The 21,792-nt window shown below is 37.2% G+C and overlaps 2 long non-coding RNA genes across 12 annotated transcripts in view; one reads left to right on the forward strand and one right to left on the reverse strand.

The window, feature by feature from the left end:
• LOC139076488 (uncharacterized) overlaps window positions 1–21,792 on the forward strand; it is a 226,558-nt gene that overhangs the window by 23,543 nt on the left and 181,223 nt on the right. The window lies entirely within an intron of this gene.
• On the reverse strand, window positions 7,610–17,745 carry LOC139076489 (uncharacterized). 3 transcript variants are annotated; one of them, XR_011528156.1, is made up of 4 exons: window positions 17,575–17,745; window positions 12,991–13,106; window positions 11,471–11,578; window positions 7,610–7,962 (listed from the first exon to the last, which is right to left on the reverse strand). It is a non-coding gene; the product is annotated as an uncharacterized lncRNA (long non-coding RNA). The 3 variants fall into 3 exon arrangements; XR_011528155.1 differs by having other exon boundaries at window positions 11,261–11,578; XR_011528154.1 differs by having other exon boundaries at window positions 7,610–11,578.

The raw sequence follows: 21,792 nt of genomic DNA on the forward strand, positions 1-21,792 counted from the left end.
TCTAAAATAAATTTCCTTGAACTTTCCCTCTGTATGTGACCCTGTTTTAACATCTCCCTATTTCTCCACTATATCATGGAGATTATGAGTTACTGTCTTTGCCAAAATATGAACCAGCTTAAGAAACACAATCTAGAGTGCATCACTGGAGTAGCTTGTGAAACATTAAATAGCACCAGGTGCAGGACTGACCCCTGGAGGACCACAACTCAATATGCCCCCAAGGCTGACATTTAACCATTGATGATTTCTGAGTAGGGCCCTCTGACCAATAGCACATCAATCAATAGTGTTCTTCCAACCCCCCATTTCCAGAATCTCCTCTTCTCTTTAGAGCTGACCCTATTTATTCTCATTAGTTGTTTGACTCAGTATAGCTAAAATGTAAAGGCAACTACAAATGACTTATAAAGAGTTTAGATTCAATTGCATGATAGACATCATTTGGCTCACAAACATAAAGATACTATGATTTTTCAGTTTTCATTTTACCTTAACAGATTGCTAAAAGAATCTCTGTCCTCTTCCTTTTGTGGAACCTACCTTCTTAATTGTCTTCATTGAGCCTTAATTTGACCATATGGACTCTGTGTATGTGTGTATGTGTGTATGTATGTGTGCAGGCGGAGGGGTTAATCTCTTCAATTAGCATTGGATTTTACATGATATTCTCTCTGTGGAATACCTACTATTCAGTCTTATAAATGTACCAAATAAATCCAACCAGTAGACTTGCCACTTTGTTTGTGTATTTTTTTATTTTTATTTATTTATTTTTTAAAGATTGGCACCTGAGCTAACATCTGTTGCCAGTCTCTTTTTTTTCTTCTTCCTCTTCCTCTCCTCAAAGTCCCCCAGGACATAGCTGTATATCTAGTTGTGAGTGCCTCTGGTTGTGCTGTTCGTTTATTTAATTGAAATTTGATGGAAGATTTTTAGGAAACAAATACGTTTTTATTAATAAACAATTTTTTATACCAGTTTTAGATTTACAGAAAAACTGAGCAGAAATTATGGTGAGTTGCTGTGTACTGCCTGTCCGTTCCCCTGCTCCCCTAGGGGCTCCTCCATTACTAACATCTTGCTTTGGATGGTACATTTGTTACAACTGATGAGCCAATCTTGACACATTATTATTAACTAAAGGCCATAGTTTACATTAGAGTTCACTCTTTGCATTGTACAGTTGTATGCATTTTACTGATGCGTAATGTTATTTATCCTCCATTACAGTATCAGACAGAATAGTTTCACTGCCCTAAAAATTCCTTGTTTTTCACCCATTCATCCCTCTCCCTACCCTACCATGTCTTGGTAACCACTGATCTTTTTCACTGTTTCCATATTTCTGCCTTTTCCAGATAGTCATGTAGTTGGAAGTGTATAATATGCAGCCTTTTCACATTGGCTTCTTTAACTTTGAAATATGCATTTTAGGTTCCTTCTTACCTTTTTTTGCTTGATAGCTCATTTGTCTTTTTTGCAGAATACTATTCCATTGTATAGATGTACCACAACTTGTTTATCCATTCACCTATTGAGGGATATGTTGATTACTTCCAAATTTTGCAATTATAAATAAAGCTGCTATAAAAGCATTCTTGTGAAGATTTTGAGTGGACATAAGTTTGGGTAAATACTTAGGAATCAACTGCTGGATCATGTGGGAAATACATGTTTAATTTTGTAAAACATTGCCAAACTATCTTTCAAAGTGGCTGCACCATTTTGTATTCCCACCAGCAATGAATAACAATTTATCACGCTCCACATCCTCTCCAACATTTGATATTGTCAGTGTTTTGGATTTTATCCATTCCAGTAGGTGTGTAGAAATCTCTCATTGTTGTTTTAATTTGCAATTACGTAAGGGCATAATGAAGTTGAATATCTTTTCAAAGGCTTATTTGTTATCTGCATATCATCTTTGGTGAGATGTCTGGTCAGATCTTTTACCCACTTTTTAATTGAGTTGTTTGTTTTCTTCCTAAGAATTCTTTGTATATTTTGGTTACAAGCCTTTTATCAGATATGTTTTTTGCACATATTTTTTCCCAGTCTGTGGCTTCTTTTCATTCTCTTAACAGTGTCTTTTGCAGAGAAGGAGTTTTTAGTTTTAATGAAGTCTAACTTACCAATATTTTTCTTTAGTGAATTGTACTTTGGTGTTGTATCTAAAAACTCATTACCAAATCCAGGATCAACTAGACTTTCTCTTCTGCTATCTTCTAGGAGTTTTATAGTTTTGCATTTTGCATTTAGGTCTATGATCCGTTTTGAGTTAATTTTTGTGAAAAACGTAAGGTCAGTGTCTTGATTCTTTTTTTTTTTGCATATTGATGTCCAGTTGTTCTAGCACAAGTGACCTACTTGTCTGTTCCTTCACCAGTATCACACTTTCTTGATTACTACAGCTTTAGGCAAATCTTGAAGTAGAGTAATGCAGTCCTCTGACTTTGTTCTTCTACTTCAACATTGTGTTGGCTCTCTAAGTCTTTTGCATTTTCATATAAACTTTAGAATCAGTTTTTGGACATCCACAAAGTAACTTTGGATTTTGATTTAGATTGCAGTGAATCTATAGGTCAAATTGGGAATAACTGACATCTTAACAATATTGAGTCTTTCTATCTATGGAATATCTTTCCATTTATTTTGATCTTCTTTGATTTCATTCATCAGAGTTTTGTAGTTTTCCTCATATAGCCATTACACATATTTTGTTAGATTTATACCCAAGTATTTCATTTGTTTGGTGTTAATGTAAATAGTCTTGTGTTTTTAATTTTAAAAATCAGTTGTTGGTGCTGGCCCCGTGGCCGAGTGATTAAGTTTGCATGCTCCACTGCAGGCGGCCCAGTGTTTCGTTGGTTCGAATCCTGGGTGCAGACATGGCACTGCTCATCAAGCCACGCTGAGGTAGCATCCCACATGCCACAACTAGAAGGACCCACAACGAAGAATATACAACCATGTAGCAGGAGGCTTTGGGGAGAAAAAGGGAAAAATAATAAAAATCTTTAAAAAAAAAATCAGTTGTTCACTGCTGGTGTATAGGAAAGGAATTGAATTTGTATATTAGCCTTGTATCTTCCAATCTTGCTAAAATTACTATTAGTATCAGGAGTTTTTTGTTGATTCTTTGGTTTTCTACATACATAATTGTGTCATCTGTGAATGAAGACAGTTTTATTTCTTCCTTCTCAATTTGTCTTTTATTTCCTTGTCTTTTTTTTCCAAGGAAAAATTTCCTTTTATTAACAGCATTTGCTATGTCTTCCAGTACAATGTTGAAAAGCAGTACTGAGAGGGGACATCCTTGCTTGTTCCTGATCTTATCGGGAAAGCATCTAGTTTCTCACACTGAGTAGGATATTGCCTATAGGATTTTTGTAAATATTCTTTGTCAAGTTGAGGAAGTTATCCTCTATTTATAGCTAGCTGAGATTTTTTAAATTATGAATAGGTGTTGGATTTTGTAAAATCCCTTTTCTGCACCGATTGATATGATCATATGATTTGTTTCCTTTAGCCTATTGATGTGATGGATTATGTTAATTGATTTTCAAATATTGAACCAGACTTGCATGGCTGGAATAAGTTCCAGTTGGTCATGGTGTATAATTTTTTTCATACATTTTTGGATTTGATTTGCTAGTATTTTCCTAAGGATTTTTGTTTCTATATTTATGATGGATATTGATCCATAGTTTTGTTTTCTTGTAATGTCACTGTCAAACAATTTTCTATTCACTTATGCCTAACGTGGCATCCAAATGGATCACCAGTTACCAAGATAGTTATTGATAGAATTCTTTCCATTTCACAATTTATAAGTCATCCAAATCAAATTAGATGAAGAAAAGCAGTTCTCAAAACTCTGACTAATAGGGAAGTTTTTTCCCTCAACATTCTTAAGATAGAGTTTCTTTTTATTTTAAATATAGTTGACCAATTACGAGGAAATAATTTGCCAAGTTTACGGTCATGGTTCTGATACAGGTTTTCTTCCGTACTCATCAAAAGTTTGAGTAAATGTGGCTAAGAAAAGAAAAAGATGCAAAGACAAACTTAGAATTTATAGCTCAATATCAAGATTAGGGGATTGGAGTGAATGATATTTTTCACTTACTTATTTGTTGGTATTTTGAAAAATGACACACGGTGAAGAAGCTAAGAGACCTAGCGATTTTAAAAGTGCAACTCTATTAAGAAGGATTGTGAATGCTTGATAGGACATAATTAGGACCTAGATTATTATACTTATATTTGATTTGTCTTGAGGGATATGTACATTCTCACATCTGCAAATGACATACAAAGGCATTATGAAAACTGAATGTAACTCAGCCAAATGACTTATTTTTATGTTTATGATTCATTCTGTTGTTTGGTCTTCCCACTATTTCTGGAGGCCGGTGTTAATGTCACTTAGCAGTTATGTGATAAAAGCCTGGTGTAGTGATCACAACTCCCAGGCTTATTCTGTTGTCAGCCTGGAAATGCCCATACGCAAAACAAAAATCCTACAATTTGATTGCACTCTACCCTGTTAGCCTTAATAATAATGGTAAGTAAGATTAATAGAGTTCTACAGTGTGCCGGATGCTAATGTGATACTGGTATTAATTCATTAAATTATTACAACAACGTTATGAGGCAGATACTAATATTTCCCCCTATTTTATACATGAGGTTGCTGAGGCTTAGAGAGATTACATAATGTGTACAAGGTCATCCAGCTAGTAGTTGGTTTGACCAAGATTGAAACCCAGGTGATACGAATTTAGAACTTCCTCCCACCCACTGTGCTACACTGTCTTCCAATTAAAAAAGGGACAGGAATAAGTAAATACCTTCAACTCTCTTTAAACAAGTTCTTTTTTTCATCTGTTGGAATCTTGTAGACATTTTAGACAAAATATAGAAAGAAAATAATTTTATTTGTATCCCTTTAATCTTTATATTTCACTATTACTATTATTATTTTTTAAAGATTGGCCTGAGCTAACATCTGCCACCAATCTTTTTTTTTTTCTTCTTCTCCCAAAAACTCCCCAGTACATAGTTGTATATTCTCATTGTAGGTTCTTCTTGTTCTACTATGTGGAATGCCACTTCAGCATGGCTTGATGAGCGGTGCTAGGTCTGCACCCAGGATCCAAACCAGTGAAACCTGGGCTGCTGAAGCCGAGTGCATGAACTTAACCATTTGGCCACTGGGCTGGCCCTTCATTATTAACTTAATTTAATGTAATTTAATGTTTAAACACTCAAAGGGGATTTATTAACTCTCCTAAGTGGGAAATCTGGGAATGCCTCTGACTTCAGGCACAGCTGGATCCAGGAACTCAAATTCTATTCTTAGGTTGTCTCTTTCGGCATGTCTCAGAAACATTTCCTTCATGGGGTGGGACAAATGGATCCAGTATTTATATCCTAGGAGCTTCACAACTACTTTAGTTAATGAATTCATTACATTTCTGTTAATAGAATGACATTTTTTTGTCGCAGATCAAGAATAAACTTCATGATTTTGTTTAGACCTAATTAACTTACAAACCTTCTGGATGCAATTCTATGCTACTGTAAATTGCAGATACTTCTAGAACTTTCCCCTCTTTTTGATGTTTACTCTTAGCTGAGAGTGTAAATTATCTTATTAACATTGCCCACACCTCATACTAATTCATTTTTTATATAGAATTGACTTAAAATATCTATATAGAGATGCTCACACTGATTTAGCTCCCTTATTACACTGCCCTATGTGTTCTGAATGTTCATATTCCTATTCTGACTCTGACAGGAGAGGAATGAAAACTCTTCCCACAATTGTTGAAAGGGTGAGCTAGATGTAAGCAAAGTCCCTAGCCTGGGTGAGGACTCAACAAGGGTTGACTGATTTACTATGCTTGGATCAGTTTCCTGCCTTACAGCCCTGGCCTTCAGTTCTACTTTCAATTCCTTGCTGGCAATGCAATGAAGGCCATGGCCAGCTCTCCATGTAATAGGATATTACTACTCTCTGAAGCTATATGGTCCCCTCTCTGGTCTCGAAGAGTATAAATGGCAGCTTGGCTCTCCCCTGGCCATCCAGGTGTTTCAGGTCTTCCCTAGGGCTTATGAGTGTTCCAGGGAAGAATAGAGAAGTGTGCCTGAGGGATAGGTAAATGACTAGTGCTAAGATTCAAGGCATAGCCAGGCCCTCGGTCCTCCCTCACCCTACAGTAAACTCATACATACCGGTAATTGACAAGTGGGATCTGGCAATGCAGCTGGCCTTTGCAAGTTGCCCTCATTCACTAGGACTGGAGTTGGCCCTCTGGTCCAGCACAGCACCTGTACACTGGAACAGCACTTTTAATAGTGGTCCTTTTCCTGGTCCACTTCCCAGTCCTTTTCTGAAATATACACACTCTGAGACCTTGCTCTACGATAGGGCCTTACTTAGGCATTTCAACTTCAAAGCTAGTGAGTGCTCTGTTGCTTGGCCCTTTCTTCTTTCTCCCAGTCTCTTCTGGGTCTCAACCCACCCTGGTTACTCTCACCCAAAAGCCCCCTAATGTTCCTTTTCTTCCAGTGGGGCTTAGTGGCCACTAGTTCAGAGTCCCAAGCAAGACCTGAGCAACATGAAAATGCATTGACTCTTTAGGAATAAAAAAAAAGCCTTTACCAACATAAGTACTCTTAAGAGAAGAGAAGTTTTCTTTCTCCCCTGCGGAGTTACTCTCCTCATGGGTGAGACAAATGGCTTCAAAATCAGTAAAAGTAGAAACAATTGAATTTTTGTATTAAACAAGAGTTGAATTGTTCATGTCTTGCCTCCCTTCTGCTACATAGCTATCCAATCTGTGTAGCTTGAGAAGGCCACCAGTTTCTTATCTGCTCCCTTTTTCAGGATCAAGCAGAAATGCAAATGGTGCCATGGTTCCATCTTCCTTCCAGATCATTCTTGCTTCACTGTCCAATGGAACTCACTGCAATGATGGAGCTATTCCATATCTGTGGTTGTTGAACACTTGATATGTAGGTAGTGTCATTCAGAAGCTGAATTTGTAATTTTTTTAAGTCTAATAAATTTAAATTTAAATAGTCATATGTGGCTATTGGCTACCATATAGGACAACACAGGCTTACATTTTCTGGAAAGCAACTAATAGCATAGACCAAGAATTCAAAAATGTTTATATATATATATAGATAGATAGATAGATAGATTTAAAGAATTTATTTATTTATTTAGAGTAGCTTTAGGTTCACAGTAAAACTAAGAGGAAGGTACAGGGATTTCCTATATACCCTCTGCGCCTATATAATATATTTTTACTTTAATAACTGTATTTCATGGCAAAATAGTCGGTCAAAGGTTCATATGTAAGAATGTTTATCATAATACTTATATTCTAAATAAAATCAGAAGAGTCAAATAAATTATGGTACATGACTTGGCTGTTAAAATTTTGGTTTAAAATGAAATTTAAATACATGTTATTTAATACTTCTGTTATGATGTTAAGTAAATATATATGGATTCAAACCTTCTATGTAGTGTTATCCTAAATTAAAATACATATAGTATACACATAATTAAAGTAATTGAAAGATATAAACCAAAATATTAATGGCTTTATTTTTGAATAATGAGCATACAGATGATTTTAGTTTCTTCTTTATATTTTTCTTGTAAGTTTTACATTTTATACAATGAATAGGGGTTGCTTCTTAAATGGGGAAATCCATAGTAAACATCATTTTTAAATGGTTGTAAAGTGTTGCAGAAGGCATGACTATATTACAGAGAAAAGAGCCCTGGATTTGACAACTAGAAGGTTAGTGATGGAATTTGATAGAGCAGATTGAGGTGGACAGTGTCAGAAGAGGTCAAAAGGGATCGGAGAGTGAGTGGGGAGCAGAAACCCAAAGTCATCAGGTTCTGCCTCACCTTCAGACGGTACGGCTCTGAAAAGAACGGGGAAAATACGTCATAATCACATCATCTTTCGAGTGTCTACTAGGTCTTGTACTTGATTTTTTACATTTAACTGATAAGCAACTAAGTGTTGTAGTGTCCATTATGATAAGAAAACTGAGACTTAGAGAAAATGATTTGTCTTATGAAAACAAAGCCGCTGATGCTAAAGCCTGGTGACTTTCCACTGTGTTGCACTGTCTTCTACAGGATGGTAAGTAAGGTCAGGTGAACGGTGTCTTTTATTTTATTTTTTTCAGCTAGTGAAGGTACCTTGTAAGCAAGTAGTAAAGAATCACAGAGCACTATGCTCTCCTACATATTGAGTTTCCTTGTGAGTAGGGCAGAGCAGCTAATTTATGAATTTGGACTCAGGCCAGCCTGGATTCAAATCTCTGCTTCACCTGATACTCCCTGCGTGACTCCGGGCACACCAGTTAGCCCCTGTGGCCTCAGTTTTCTCATTTATCTAGCGGAGATAACAACATCTACCTTAGAGAGCTGGTATGAAGATTAGGAGGGTAGTATATGTAAAAGCGTCCAGCACGACAGCCGACACAAAATTGCCTTAATACACGGCTGATGTAGTTGCTGATACTGTTTTTGTTATAATGAGATTAGTTGTCCTTGATTTCTTTGAGGTGGTAGAAGTCTTGATCCTGTTTTATGTTTAGAAAGATTCTATATTTTAGTGTGCAAAGATGAATAAAATTTTAGTCATTGGCTGATTTATTGCCTTAACAAACATCTATTAATGCCAACCACATGTCCAATATGATACTAGGAAGTCGAGATGGAAGAATGAGTTAGACATTGGCCCTCTTCTAAGAAGAAAGTGGACAGACACTTACGTAAAGTGATTTGTATAAAGCAGTTAATAACTGCTCTGATAGAAATGTGAGTGGGGCAGTTGCAAAAGGCATCAGAGAGACGGTGACTTTTTATAGGAATAACTGAAACCATCTTCTGTGGTCCAAGAACTGTACTAAAAGTGTTGCACATTTTATGGCATTTGCTCTTCCTAATGTTATTCTACCTCCTACTTCATGACCCTCGCTGAGAAGTTGCCACATAAGCAAATCCTCTAAGACGCCATCCTGAGAAGGTGAAGGTGCAAGATTCTCCAAGTGTTTTCTGAGGGAAGCTGCCTCTCACAGACGCTCCCTGAAAAGGATTCCACAGCCGAATATATTTGAGAAACAAGGAGTGCTCTTGCCTGTTGGAGTATTGCAACGTATGATGCTATTTTACAGGTTCTGAGGCTTGTGGAGATTTCTAAACTCAGACTTTCCCAAATAGTAAATACAATTTCCTGTTTTAAATAACAACTATAAACACCTTAAGGAACTAAGGTTTGTGGAACTCTGTACAATTGTTGATTTAGGCTGTCGCTTACCTTCTAGGCAAACATCTGTATACTTTCTGAAATACTCTTTTTAGAGAGAGGCATGAGAGGGATGGTGACTGCTGTTATATATTTCAAGATATTTCTAATGAAAATGGCACAGGCTTGACATGGGTAGAAATGATAGTAGGAGAAGTTAGGGAATTGTGAATTGTCATAAAGTGCAGAACCAGAAAACGGCAAATCTGTGGAAGCCTGTGTTGTTTAGAAGAGGGCAATTTACTACGAGTTTAGCTTAAACTCTTGTAAAATTTCAGGAAGATGACGTCATGACAAAGTGTTTAGAAAAGATATACATAATTATCATTACACTAACATGAAATAGCACGCTCAGTTTATATCATTTTGCTTGGTAAACTCTTTCTTAAACCATTCCTAATTAAAATTTCCCTTAGTCATTTTTTTCATATTCTCCCAATATTCTAACATTTAGTTTTGAAGTATTATCTATTGATGAATAAGCCTTCTGAAATTACTGAAAAATGTCTTTTACAGTATTTAAGCAGTTTGTAATATTTAATTGCATGATTGGTTTTCAATGACATTTTGGTCATGTCCTGAATTTTCTCATCAAGTGTAACGAATCTTTTCATATGTCTGATTAATTATTACAATTTGGTGAATATCTGTTTAATGTAATGAAATTAAAGTGAGTCGAATACTTGTCCTTTACTTCAGTATTGTGATGTAAGTTGTTCTAGATGATTAGATGACAAAAAAGACACATTCCAGGGATGTCCCTCTTTTGCACTTGGGCCCTTGATTTAAGTTTTCTAATTATCATCAAATCAGAACTTCCCAGAGGTGGCAAATGCCCCATTCAGCGATGCACACATCCAAACTTTAGTCAGGAGCTCCAACACGCTGCCCCACAAAGGAAAATAGAAAAGGCCAGACCGAAGGGAGATGGAGGTATGACACCACACTTGCAAAATATATATTTCGGGGTTAAGTACCAGGTGCTGGCTGGTGTCCTTTTGGTTTGGGACAAGCATCATGGGACCCAGACAGAGGACTCTGAGGTGCTGGTGAGTAATTTGCCTCTGCTGGAAGAGGAGACAGCTAGAAATAGCAGTGTCACAAGAGTTCAGGATATCTGCTTTCTTTTCCTCTCCGTGGTCAATCCGGATTTTACAATGTACATCTCCTCTTTTCCTATACTACAGTAAGGAAAAAAAATTAACTAAGGTTTACTTTTTAATTAAATGTAGTACCACTTAGGAAGATGTATGTTAATCTGAGGCTAAATCTGCCGCCCTCAGCTTTACAAGATGCTGGCCCCAGCAGAGGCTGTAAAGCTCTCGATAAGAGAGGCGAGGAGCAAGGTGCAGGTCCCCCAGCGATAACCTCCTGACTCCGACATTATAGGTCTTTCTGCTGGAATTGAGTTCTACATCTTACTCGATGGGTTATTGTCACAGATGAGTAATGAACGCCCCCTGCCCCAGTCCCAGGGTGCAGAAGGCAGTGGGTCAGGCCATGGGGAGGCCCAGCTGCAGGCGGCGGGGCGGGCAGATGAAGGGAAGGCAGTTAAAGGTGCAGGGACAGTGGTGACTGCCCGGGACCTGCTGGGGGAGCAGCCATGGGCTGGGCCTGTTGGCTGGGGCAGGGAACGTGTGCATTAATCATAATGTTCCCAGGCTAATGGGCAGTCAGAGAAAATGGCCAGGACCACAGAACAAAGGCAGAACATGATGAAGGGAGCACCTCTGCCAGCTGGGAGTTTACAAGGCTGGTTTTTAGAAGGTGAGATAAATGACAGTTACCACCACAGCAAGCTGAAGGCATAAGGCATGATTAGGTAGTACGTTAGGGTAGTCTGTTTTCATTTCTTCCTGGGTTCCTTTGTGAACCTGGATTTGTTTATTTGGATGTCTGATTACCTTGCAGCCTCCTAAGGGGTTCATCTCAGTGGTGAAGAGACTTCTCTCTGAGGAACAGAACTGCAGGCTTGATACGAATTCTGAATTAGTTTCTGGTTATAATTGTAAAAATAAGGTTTGGGTAACTTCTGAGATATAACAGATGACATCATTAGCTATGATTTTAAAATCCTTGTGTGCAATGCATTTCTATATTATTCTTAAAATTACCATTGAATTGATTTATCAGATAGATCTCCATTAAAAAAAAAAAAAAGAACGTGACTAGCTGTCTGCAGTGAATTCTCATGCTCCACTTGACCATTTCCTCTTGAAGTTCTGGAGAGAGAGAAAGAGAAGGACTTTTTGCTAGCCAAGGACAACCAAACTTTAAGAGCAGAAATTGAAAATATGTGACCTAACTATTCTCTGATCTTATGATAATGTGCAGTTTTTAGGAATGATGATTTAGAGGAAGGTAAACCAATTGACATTTTCTTTTCTATTTTTATAGCAATTGTATGGCACCAAATTATAAAATAAGATGATTTACTTATAATCCTTTTATTTAGAAAGATTTTATAATCTCCTTCACATTTGACAAAATAATAGCTCTAATTCTTGTTTTAAAAAAAATGCGTTGTCAGAAATTCTTGGAGAAAGGGGGGGTAGGAGGATGGAATTAAGTAGTAAGTAGAGTAAATGGAGCACCAGTTCAGGCTGGGAATAACAGGAAAGACAAAGTTTCTCCCTTTTAAACCAAGAGCTCCTGAGGGTGTCTGGCCTGGGTGACTTTCCAACTAGCCAATCATTGGGACGAGAGTAGGGACAGTCCCCTGCCTTCCTTTTTCTTTGCAAAGATGAAATTATTTTAGAGATACCTAGAGACCTGAGAGAACTATGTTTCCATCTTGTGATTCAGTTTCCTTTTCAAATTAACTCGCTTCTTTTTTCATTTTTAGCAACAGTGGTATAGGAATGTCCCACCTCTGCACCCCCAAATTCTATGCTGATTAGAGAGGCAGCATGTTAGAGACATTGAACTAATTGTCAGCTGACCTATACTCTCGTTCTGCTTTGCCAATAACTAATCGTTTGGCCTTTCACAAGTGTTTCATTTTGGAAGGTAGGGGGGCCTCCTTTTTCTCATCTGTAAAATTTGGACTTGGAAATGGAGTTTCATTGATTCTTTGCTCATTGCCCTTAAATGCAATTAAACTACAAAGTCTTCACGTCTCTACTAGTCTTTGAACAAGGTATTCAGAAATTTAGATGAAAGGTTTAGCATGAATTAAGGTACGCTACCTATTCCCATAATAACAGTTTGGCTAAACTTGTATGTATAGTATATGAGTACACCAATGCCTTAAATTTGGAAAAATCTGAGGTTTTTAGATAGTGATGTAGAGCATTCCAGTAACTTCAAAATTTACACATCAATTACAATAAATTATGGTCTCTAATTTGTAGGGTTGTTCTTCTGTGATTTCTTCTCTTAGCCTGCCTGGGTGGTTCTGGCTCACTTCCTACTACAATCCGATTGTTGCCCATCAAAATAACATAGTGACCTGAGTCCAAAGACGCACTTCCATCAGAATTGTGGTGCACGAGTTAATGTGTATTCCATGTGAAAGAAACTACCCAGGCCTTTGTTGGATTGCAGAACTCTCCCAGCTGTTGGGTCATCATCTGGATAAATATATTTTATTTCCCGGCAGGCCGACCCCGTGGCCGAGTGGTTAAGTTCGTACCTTCCGCTGAGGCGGTCCAGGGTTTTGCCGGTTCAGATCCTGGGCGCAGACATGGCACCGCTCGTCTGGCCACGTTGAGGTGGCGTCCCACATGCCACAGCTAGAAGGACCTGCAACTAAGATACACAACTATGTACGGGGGGTATTTGGGGACATAAAGCAGAGAAAACAAAAGAAGATTGGCAACAGTTGTTAACTCAGGTGCCAATCTTTAAAAAAAAAATATGTTTCATTTCCTTGGTCCTGGAAATGAGTCGAACCAGAGAACTCTCAGCAGCTCTTATTTCAGAATAACAGTTGACTGTTCCAGCATTTCGAGTATCAGGTTGTCCTACTTAGAGCCAGGGGAGAAGGCAATTGAATGGGTACATCATGATTTAGAGAATCAATTCTGTTAGCTAACCTTCAACCCCCAAGTGCACCCCAATATGCTCAGGTCAAATGAGTATTAATGAAGTTTTTTTCCTGAATGTGTGATTCTAATGGATAGGGTCATCATCATATTATTATTTTTTTACACTAAGTTCTTAAATTTTACGAATGGCCAAATCAGCTTAAAAATAAACAAAATACATGATTTCCAAAAGAGAGAAGGAAACAAAGCCCTTGCAAGTAGAAAACTCTGAGCATAAGACTGTGCATAATCTTAAGAGTCTAATTTAGTTTAAGACATTGATTGTAGATGAGAATCTGAAAATATTATTTAGCTACAGAAGACATCAAATACATATATTTTTCCCCATCTTAAATGTGCTCTGGAGGCCTTCATTCTGAATCCTGTAGAAGTATCAAGAAGTAAAGTTCATAATGTATTAAAGACTGGTAGAGCAGGTAACATCATGGAAAGCATGGGCAAAGATTTATTCCTTGCTACATAAAGGTTATATTGATGACAAAAAAAATCTTCTGGAATGAAAATAATTCCAACGCTGGCTTTTCTGAAATAGGATTCTTTTTTTAGAGTTTGCTGTGGTCTGTGCCATTACACATTCTAATGCACTTGAATTGCTGCTAAAAAGAAACTAAGTTCTTGTTAGAATTTAAAACACAAGGATCCATTTCTGCCTAACAGTCTTGTAGCTGCGCATTCCCTCAAGTGTATCCCATCTGCTTTTGGGAGCTCTCATTGCAATATGCAGTGATTGCAGGATAAGCACACCATTTTCCTGTCAATACTTTCCTATTAGCCTCCTGGATCCATACATCATCATCTTGCTGGCCTGCAGTTTGCTTATCTTTGTCTCCGAGGCTGCCTTTGATTTATCTAACACCCAAGCTAATGAGGCATGGAGCCCAGGGTGGCTCCAAGGATAATGCACTCCTGTATAAAAATGCTTAAGGAAGGATCAAGTGCTAATCCATTCTAGACTAAAAGGCCTAGCCCTTCAACAAATGTTGTATTTCTTAATCGCTAAACTAAGACTATAATAGCTCTCCCTTAAGCTACTACCATCAGTAAAACTATACACGCTAACTACATGCAATTTACCAAAAAAACTGAAAATTGGATTTTAATTTGTGCTTCCAAAAAAAAAGCCAAAAAATAGTTTCTATCCTAGCAACAGTTATCACCATTATTTGACAGCATTCTTATGCAAAAATAAGTTAGCTTTAATATTTAATTTACAGTAATAGTTTTATATTCCCTCTCTGGGACCTATGTTTTTCTAAAGACAAAAATAACAGAATCTACAATGTTACTGTGGCAAGGATAAATCAAGCCGGCTATTTCAATAATGGAGGTAATTACAAAGTGTACATATCTGAAATGTGCCGAGTGGTTAGGGGTTGTTTAATTAACATAAAAATTTCAATATCATCAGCACGTATGTTGCTATCACAAAAGCATTGTTAAAAATGTGTTTTAAAATAGTAATGATTTTCACTATTTTAGTTATACACATTTTAGCCATAAAAACACTTTTTACTGACACACGGTAGATTCTACATCATTGCAACTAAACAGCACAGTATAACGAGGCTAGTGACTATTTAATTCGGTCCATATAAATAGCTAACCTTGAAACATAGGCCCCAAATACTTCTCTTAGAAATAATGTCCACATAGGTTATCTATATTAATCTATATGCATAGATAATTCCCAAATATCTACTCCCTCTATTTATTGTTTCAGTGTAAAGAACCTCAAATTCAGTGTACAGAAGTTTTCTTAAAATATTTTGCTGTTTCTATTAATTACATGCAATGAGAAGTAGGATACAGAAGATTCTTCTTTTTATGAATCTTTTGCCAATACTAGGATCAAAACTATTCTATTTAAAAGCAAATATGGAAGGAAGGAAGAGAGGGAGAGAGGGAAAAAAGATGAGAGAGAGAGAGAGGAAGGGAGGGAGAGAGAGAGACCATGAGGGAGGGAAGGAGGAAGAGGGAGAGAGGGAGAGAGGGAGAGAAAGAGACAGAGAGAGAGAGAGAGAGAGAGGGACAAAGAGAGAGAGAGAAGAAAAACGCCAGTCTGCAACTAATTGTGGGAAAAATCCCAGGAGAAGAAAGGCTCAATCAGAATCGTGGTGCAACAAGAAAAGCCTTCACCCATTGGTTCACTCTATGCCCCTGAGGACCTGACCAAGGTAATAAGTCCCTTTATTGGTCACTAACCAACATTATTGAGAACCAGGGTGGAATTTAATGATGTGACATTATTAGGAATTGTTATTGAGATGTAAATGATCTTTGGTTGGTTTATTTAAGTCACATAAAGAACTAGTTTAGAATGAAAATTACTTATTGATTATTAGAGCAATTAACAGAATAAATTTTAGTGCTGGTATTAACATTTTCCTTAAGTCCAAAACTGTTGCTGCTTAAACTCAGCAGAACACTTAATTGGTCTGGGACTCAAAGATTATCTTCTTTGTGGAGATTTATCCTTAAAGGAGTTTTTAAAAATAAGAAACCAATTGCCAAAATCCATTCTAAAATATTTGAAGTTCTTCCATTTTGGCTTTTAGTAGAGGGAAAAAACTTGCCAGAATAAAATGGAATTGCGTAAACTTAATTGTGCATGTAAAGGAATGGAATATTTACTTTTGCTCTACTAAAAGAAAACCCCCAAACCTTTGAGGGAATTAAAGTAGAATCTGTACTGTAGATTTCTTATTTCCTTTCCTTTTGCTAGCATCTATCTGTCAGTCAACACCATTCATCCTTTATGGGATTGACTTTCCTTCGTTGTAATTCTTTCTTTCATCAGTCTTTATTTTAAATATAGGATCAATTCTTGGAATATGGCCTTTGTCAGAACTGATTATCCTTTCTATGACTTCCAAGAAGTGGTAATGGTGTGTACAGTTATATACACAAAGATGTAGAATAAAGTTAATTAGATGCATTATTCAACACCCAATCTTTAAAATTTGCTTGAATTATTTTGATGTCATGGGCAAATTTTTTTTTAACCTATATTATTGCCAGTAGCCTCATTCTACAGTGCTGTGCTGGGTATTGTTCAAAGGGAATTTCTAATAGGCCTAATGTGTTAACTGATATCACTATTAGGTCATCTTAAAAGATATACAAAAGCCTGAGTGAGAATTTGGGCTAAATTATTGGATTAATTTCCTGGTGCTGCCTTACCAAAGAGGCTTAAAACAACTGAAATTTATTTTCTCACAGTAGTGGAGGCCAGAAGTCTAACATCAAGTTGTCAGCAGGGCCATGCTGCTTCTGCAGGCTCTAGGTAGGAATTTTTCCTTACCTCTGCCTAGCTTCTAGCGGCCTCTGGAAATCCTTGGCTTTCCTTGGCTTATAGCTGCATCACTTCAGTCTCTGCCACCACCTTCACACGGCCTTCTCTGTGTCTTTCTCTGTGTACTTTCCCCTTAGGAGGACACCAATCATTGGATTTAGGGCCCACCCTATTCTAGTACAATCTCATCTTAACTTGATTGTATCTACAAAGACTCTATTTCTAAATAAGCTCACATTCACAGGTTTTGGGAATTAGGCCTTGATCATATCTTTCTGGGGGCATGATTCAATCCATTACAGTTGCATAAATAATGATCCTCATCTTCCACCTTCTTCATTAATAAATTGCCTAGCCTTTGCTAGATGCTTTGCAAGCTTTTTAAAAACCTATGCAAGAAAGTACTATAATTCCAATTTGCATATAAAGAAATCGAGCTTTAGATCCCTTACCCAAAATCTCAAAGCTTGTGACCAGTGGAGCCAGTATCTAAATCCAAGTGTCCCCTGTTTCAGAGCCCATACACTTTTCTCTGTGCAGTCTTCATGAATTCAAGAGAACATGAAGCGTTTCTACTTGGTTTTGTAGTAGATTTAGTCTTTACATAAAGACATGTTAAACATATATGTAAATATTCAGATTTCAGAGAAGAAACCAGTCTTTAGTCAAAACCACAAATAAACACCACACCTCTGAGTACACACCCTGAATTTGCGGCACCCTGAAAGACAAAGGATATCACCACGTGTTACAGGAAACATGAAGCTGTGTCCACTTCTGTTGTCCCAAACGCAGCACATATTGTAGGAAAGATGTCTCTTAAAAGACATTTGCAAAGCAGACCAATGAAATTTTTTTTTGGCTGGGAGAGACTTGCCTTGAGCTAACATCTGTTGCCAATCTTCCTTTTTTTTCCCTCTCCAAGGCCCCAGTGCATAGTTGTATATCCTAGTTGTAAGTCCTTCTAGTTCTTCTACGTGAGCTGCCATCGCAGCATGGCAACTGACGGACGGGTGGTTCCGTGACCAGGAAGCTAACCTGGGCCACTGAAGTGGTGAGAGTGCTGAACCTTAATCACCAGACCAGTAGGGCTGGCGCCAATGACATTTTTTGAGAGACTGAAATAACTGAACAGATATCACTCTGAAGAGGTCTTTGGGGATAATTTTAGATGTGGGTACTCTGTTTCTATTAATATATGTATTTTATTTTCAAATTGCTTCAGTGTAAAGTTTCTAACTCAGTATTATGCTTGGTGAAGCTGAAAGTACTTTATAAAAACAGCTTAATTCTATCAACAAGTGAAAAGGGGAGAAGGAGTTTAAAAAATTTTGTTATTTCTTTATTACATGATGGATAGAGGCAATAAAATATTCTAGTTAGATTTTGCATTGTTTAGTTATTATTAGTGAAAGTGTGCATTTAAAAATCATATTTCTCGGCCATTTACAATTATTTTTTTTGCCTCTTTATGTCCTTAGCTCTTTGTGTGATGTGCATATTTGGGGATTGGACATTTTTTCTCCTAATGGTTTGCAAGGGCTCTTTCCACGTTAAGGATATTAACCATTTGTCTGCCATACCTGTGGCTTAAGATTTTTTCCCTGCTCCCTTATTTCTTTTTAACTTTGTTTATAGTGCCTTTTTTTTTTTTTTTTTAACTCCCTATCCGCCTTTTAATTCTTATGGGATCAAAGTTATTGCTTTGTTTCTTTATGCTTCTCTTTTTAAGGTCATGTTTAAAAAGTCATTCCATAACTCAAGATTATTTAAGTATTTTCCTAGTAGTTTCATGATTTTTATCATCATCCTCATCCTCATAATTACTATTTAATTTTTAATCCATGTGATGAAATTTGGCTCAAGTTTCAAGTCTTCGTTGTCATCAAATACCAGGAAGAAATACTGTTCTCCTTAAGTAGCAACTATGATATGCCAGAGTAGAGAAAGATGTTCCTTGCCAGGGGACTTGCTGGAGTCTCCGTGAATCTCAGGTTCTTTGGCCCGTGTTAGGTAACATGAGCTCAAACCCATATGCTGTCCAATTGCTTTCCTCATCCCTGTCTCAGTGTCTCCGTTATCGAACTGTGGAGGGTTGCACTTTCCTCTAGTTCTTCAGAAGTTCTTGTCCATTGCATCACTGATCTTTGTGCCATTCATTAGTTAAGAGCACCAGGCCATGTTTAACGCACAAGATGAGGGGGCATTACAAGTGGGCAGTGTAGCCTCTCTGAGCCTGTTTGCTAATCTTATAGATTAGAGGAGATAACAGTAATACTTACTCGTAGGGTTGATAGGAGAAAATAGATGAAATAATTCATGTTAAGCAAGGAAGTAAGTGCTATTAGAATTACTGTCAGTGCTATTAATACTTCTTCAAGACTGATCAAAGATTTGCTTCTGGGGAGTTTTCAATATCCACTAACCTGGGGTTTATTTTTGGATTTCAATTGTTTGCACTAATTCTGCTCCTATTGGAGGGTTAATATAGACCATGTGGGCCATTATCTAACCCAAGGAAATGTGGATGACTTTAGGGTAACTAAATAAAATATGGCATGATGAAAAACATTAAACTTTTAAAATATACTTTTAAGGGCCCAGCTACTAAAGATTATCTTCTAAAAATTGTGGAACAGTAATTAGGAAATGACCTAGAAATGTGAAAACAGCACCTATGGATACTGAGGGAATTATTGAAAATGTTTTATTTGTAGCACTTAGTGTTTTACAACAATGTTCTTTGCATTACTCTGTTGCAAAAGATACTGTATAATGCAGAAGGCATTAGAATTTCTACCATATTCATTTTTATTTTTTAAGAATTGAATTACAAGATTGAACCAGACTACTTAATCAGCTTCTTAAAGATTAATAACAAAATAGACAAACGAGGTGGAGAATGTAAAGTACTTATCTCGCTGGAGCATACACAAATTCTTAATTTTAATGGAAATTTCATTTGAGTCAGCAAAAACATATGTGAGGCTTTGTTCTCTGAACCAATCTAAGCACGTTAGGTCAATAGCAGACAATTGAGCAACTGTCACTCTCCTGTAACTATATCCATCAGAAAAAAAGGTGTAATTACTAACTCCCATTGCACTTATTTAGTGTTCTAGAACTACAGTTACTATAAAACGACATTGTCCGAGGTGGGCAGAGTTATTTACTTATTTACTCTACTTACCGGCAGTCTCCATTGCCTCTCAGAGTACTTCAGAATAAAATCATCTTAGGTCATGCTGGAATTTTTAAAAATTTACTCACTGCACCAGAGGAAACCTTAATTTCATGACTCGTGTGTGTTTTAACCATTGAAGACGTGTTTGCTTCTTCTATATTCCAAACACAAGTGTGTTTTGAGATGTCTTTTGAGATAATATTTTTTCAGTCTACATGATACCCTATATGAGATAAAAATTATTCCATGTTAATCCTACACATTATTAATTAAAAACCACATGCGTAGTAATTAGCCTGTAGGGTTTGTCCTCCTGCCAGGATAGGGAAGACTCCCTGGATAGAAGATGTCACACGGACTAAACTGATGCTGTGCTTGCTCTTAGCCAAAAGGCCAAGAAGTAAGGCAGCCAATTGGCTGAAATTTAGCAGCCAATCAAATGGCTTAGTCCCTGCTGGATGTAAAGTAATGGACTGGGTGCCGTGGGGGTTCTCTGATGAAGAAGCAGATGCAACAAGGGGTTCAAAATCTAATGAGGAGAAGGAACCATGAAAATGGAAGTAAACAATAGTATGACTAACAGAAATGATGAAGAAACGATTATTTTTAGTGATTAAATATTCCAAACTAGATAATTGGTAAGCGTTATAAACATGACAAAATTCATGTTATTAAAAATTCTTCTCTGGATGGTTTTTTGCTTTAGAACTAAAAGCTAGATTATTTTTGGCCATCTTTAACGGGTACTGCTGATTGCCAGAGGCTGCTCCTCTCTTCTTCCTTCCAAACAGGATTTTCTGTTCAGGCATCCACTCCTCCCTGCAGCCCACATGACTCAAGGCAAGATGGATCCATCTTCTGCTTGAGGGGTGCCCCGTGAAGCAGCCAATGGGTATTTGGCATTCCTCTGTTAACTGTTGTTGGCGGCTGTGGTGGGCATGTGACCAAGTTGGACCAATCAGATAAAGGGAAAGGTTTTTTATTCCACCCTAAGAGAAAGTCATCTCTCTCTTTCAGCCAGACATACACAGGGAAACCTGTATCCCAGTTGTTGCTGGCCACCCTCCTGTGACAAGGAAGCCAATCTGAGGACAAAGTGGATATTCAGAGGGTGTTGGGCTGAGAGAAATTCCAAAAGGTGGAGCTGCAGCCCTAACTGTGTCACGCTTTGAGGTTGCCATTCTATGAGATAACACATTTCTAGCTTCTAAAGGACAGTTGGAGTTGGAATTTCTGAAAGGATCCTAACTTCTATACCATCTTCTAAGGAAGAGATTATCATTGAAGGCAATTACATACTACATTTTATATAGCATTTTAATTTATTGTATATATGATTCTTATATCACACCTTGTTTTTGAAAGCTGCCTGACTTGCCAAGCCTGCTCTCTCTTGAAGAAAGCTAAGCATCTAGACTTTGTGCTATTTGAGTTTACTCTACTACTAACATTAGTTTTAAACTTATTTTAATTATCTTATTTTTTATTTTTCTCAACCATAAAATAGAGTTCATCATATTTCTCTCACAAAGATACACAGATAAATAATAGGCAATCTCTATGAAGTATTTGGTTTTTTTTAAAAAGTCAAAGTTACAGTGCAACGTGATGTCATGTAATTATATATTATTTTTCCCCTTTGGGAAGTCACATTCTTCCAAAATTCATCACTTAATAAGAATGTCTTTTATATCATTCACTTGATTTAAACAGACTATCTGGACTTCAGCTTATGGCTAATAGGATCCTGAAAATATCAAAGGAAAATCCTTCAACCGCTCCGATTAGCTTTTCTTTTCAAAGTCTAACATAGATCATGTTGATTCAGGTAAAAAGTGAGACCCTTAGCTATTTGCCAGGTTAAAAACATTGCTTTAGCCCAAAGATTGAAAAGGCATCACCTGGCCGGTA

This window comes from Equus przewalskii, chromosome 16, assembly GCF_037783145.1.
Source record: "Equus przewalskii isolate Varuska chromosome 16, EquPr2, whole genome shotgun sequence".
Lineage (NCBI taxonomy): Eukaryota > Metazoa > Chordata > Mammalia > Perissodactyla > Equidae > Equus > Equus przewalskii.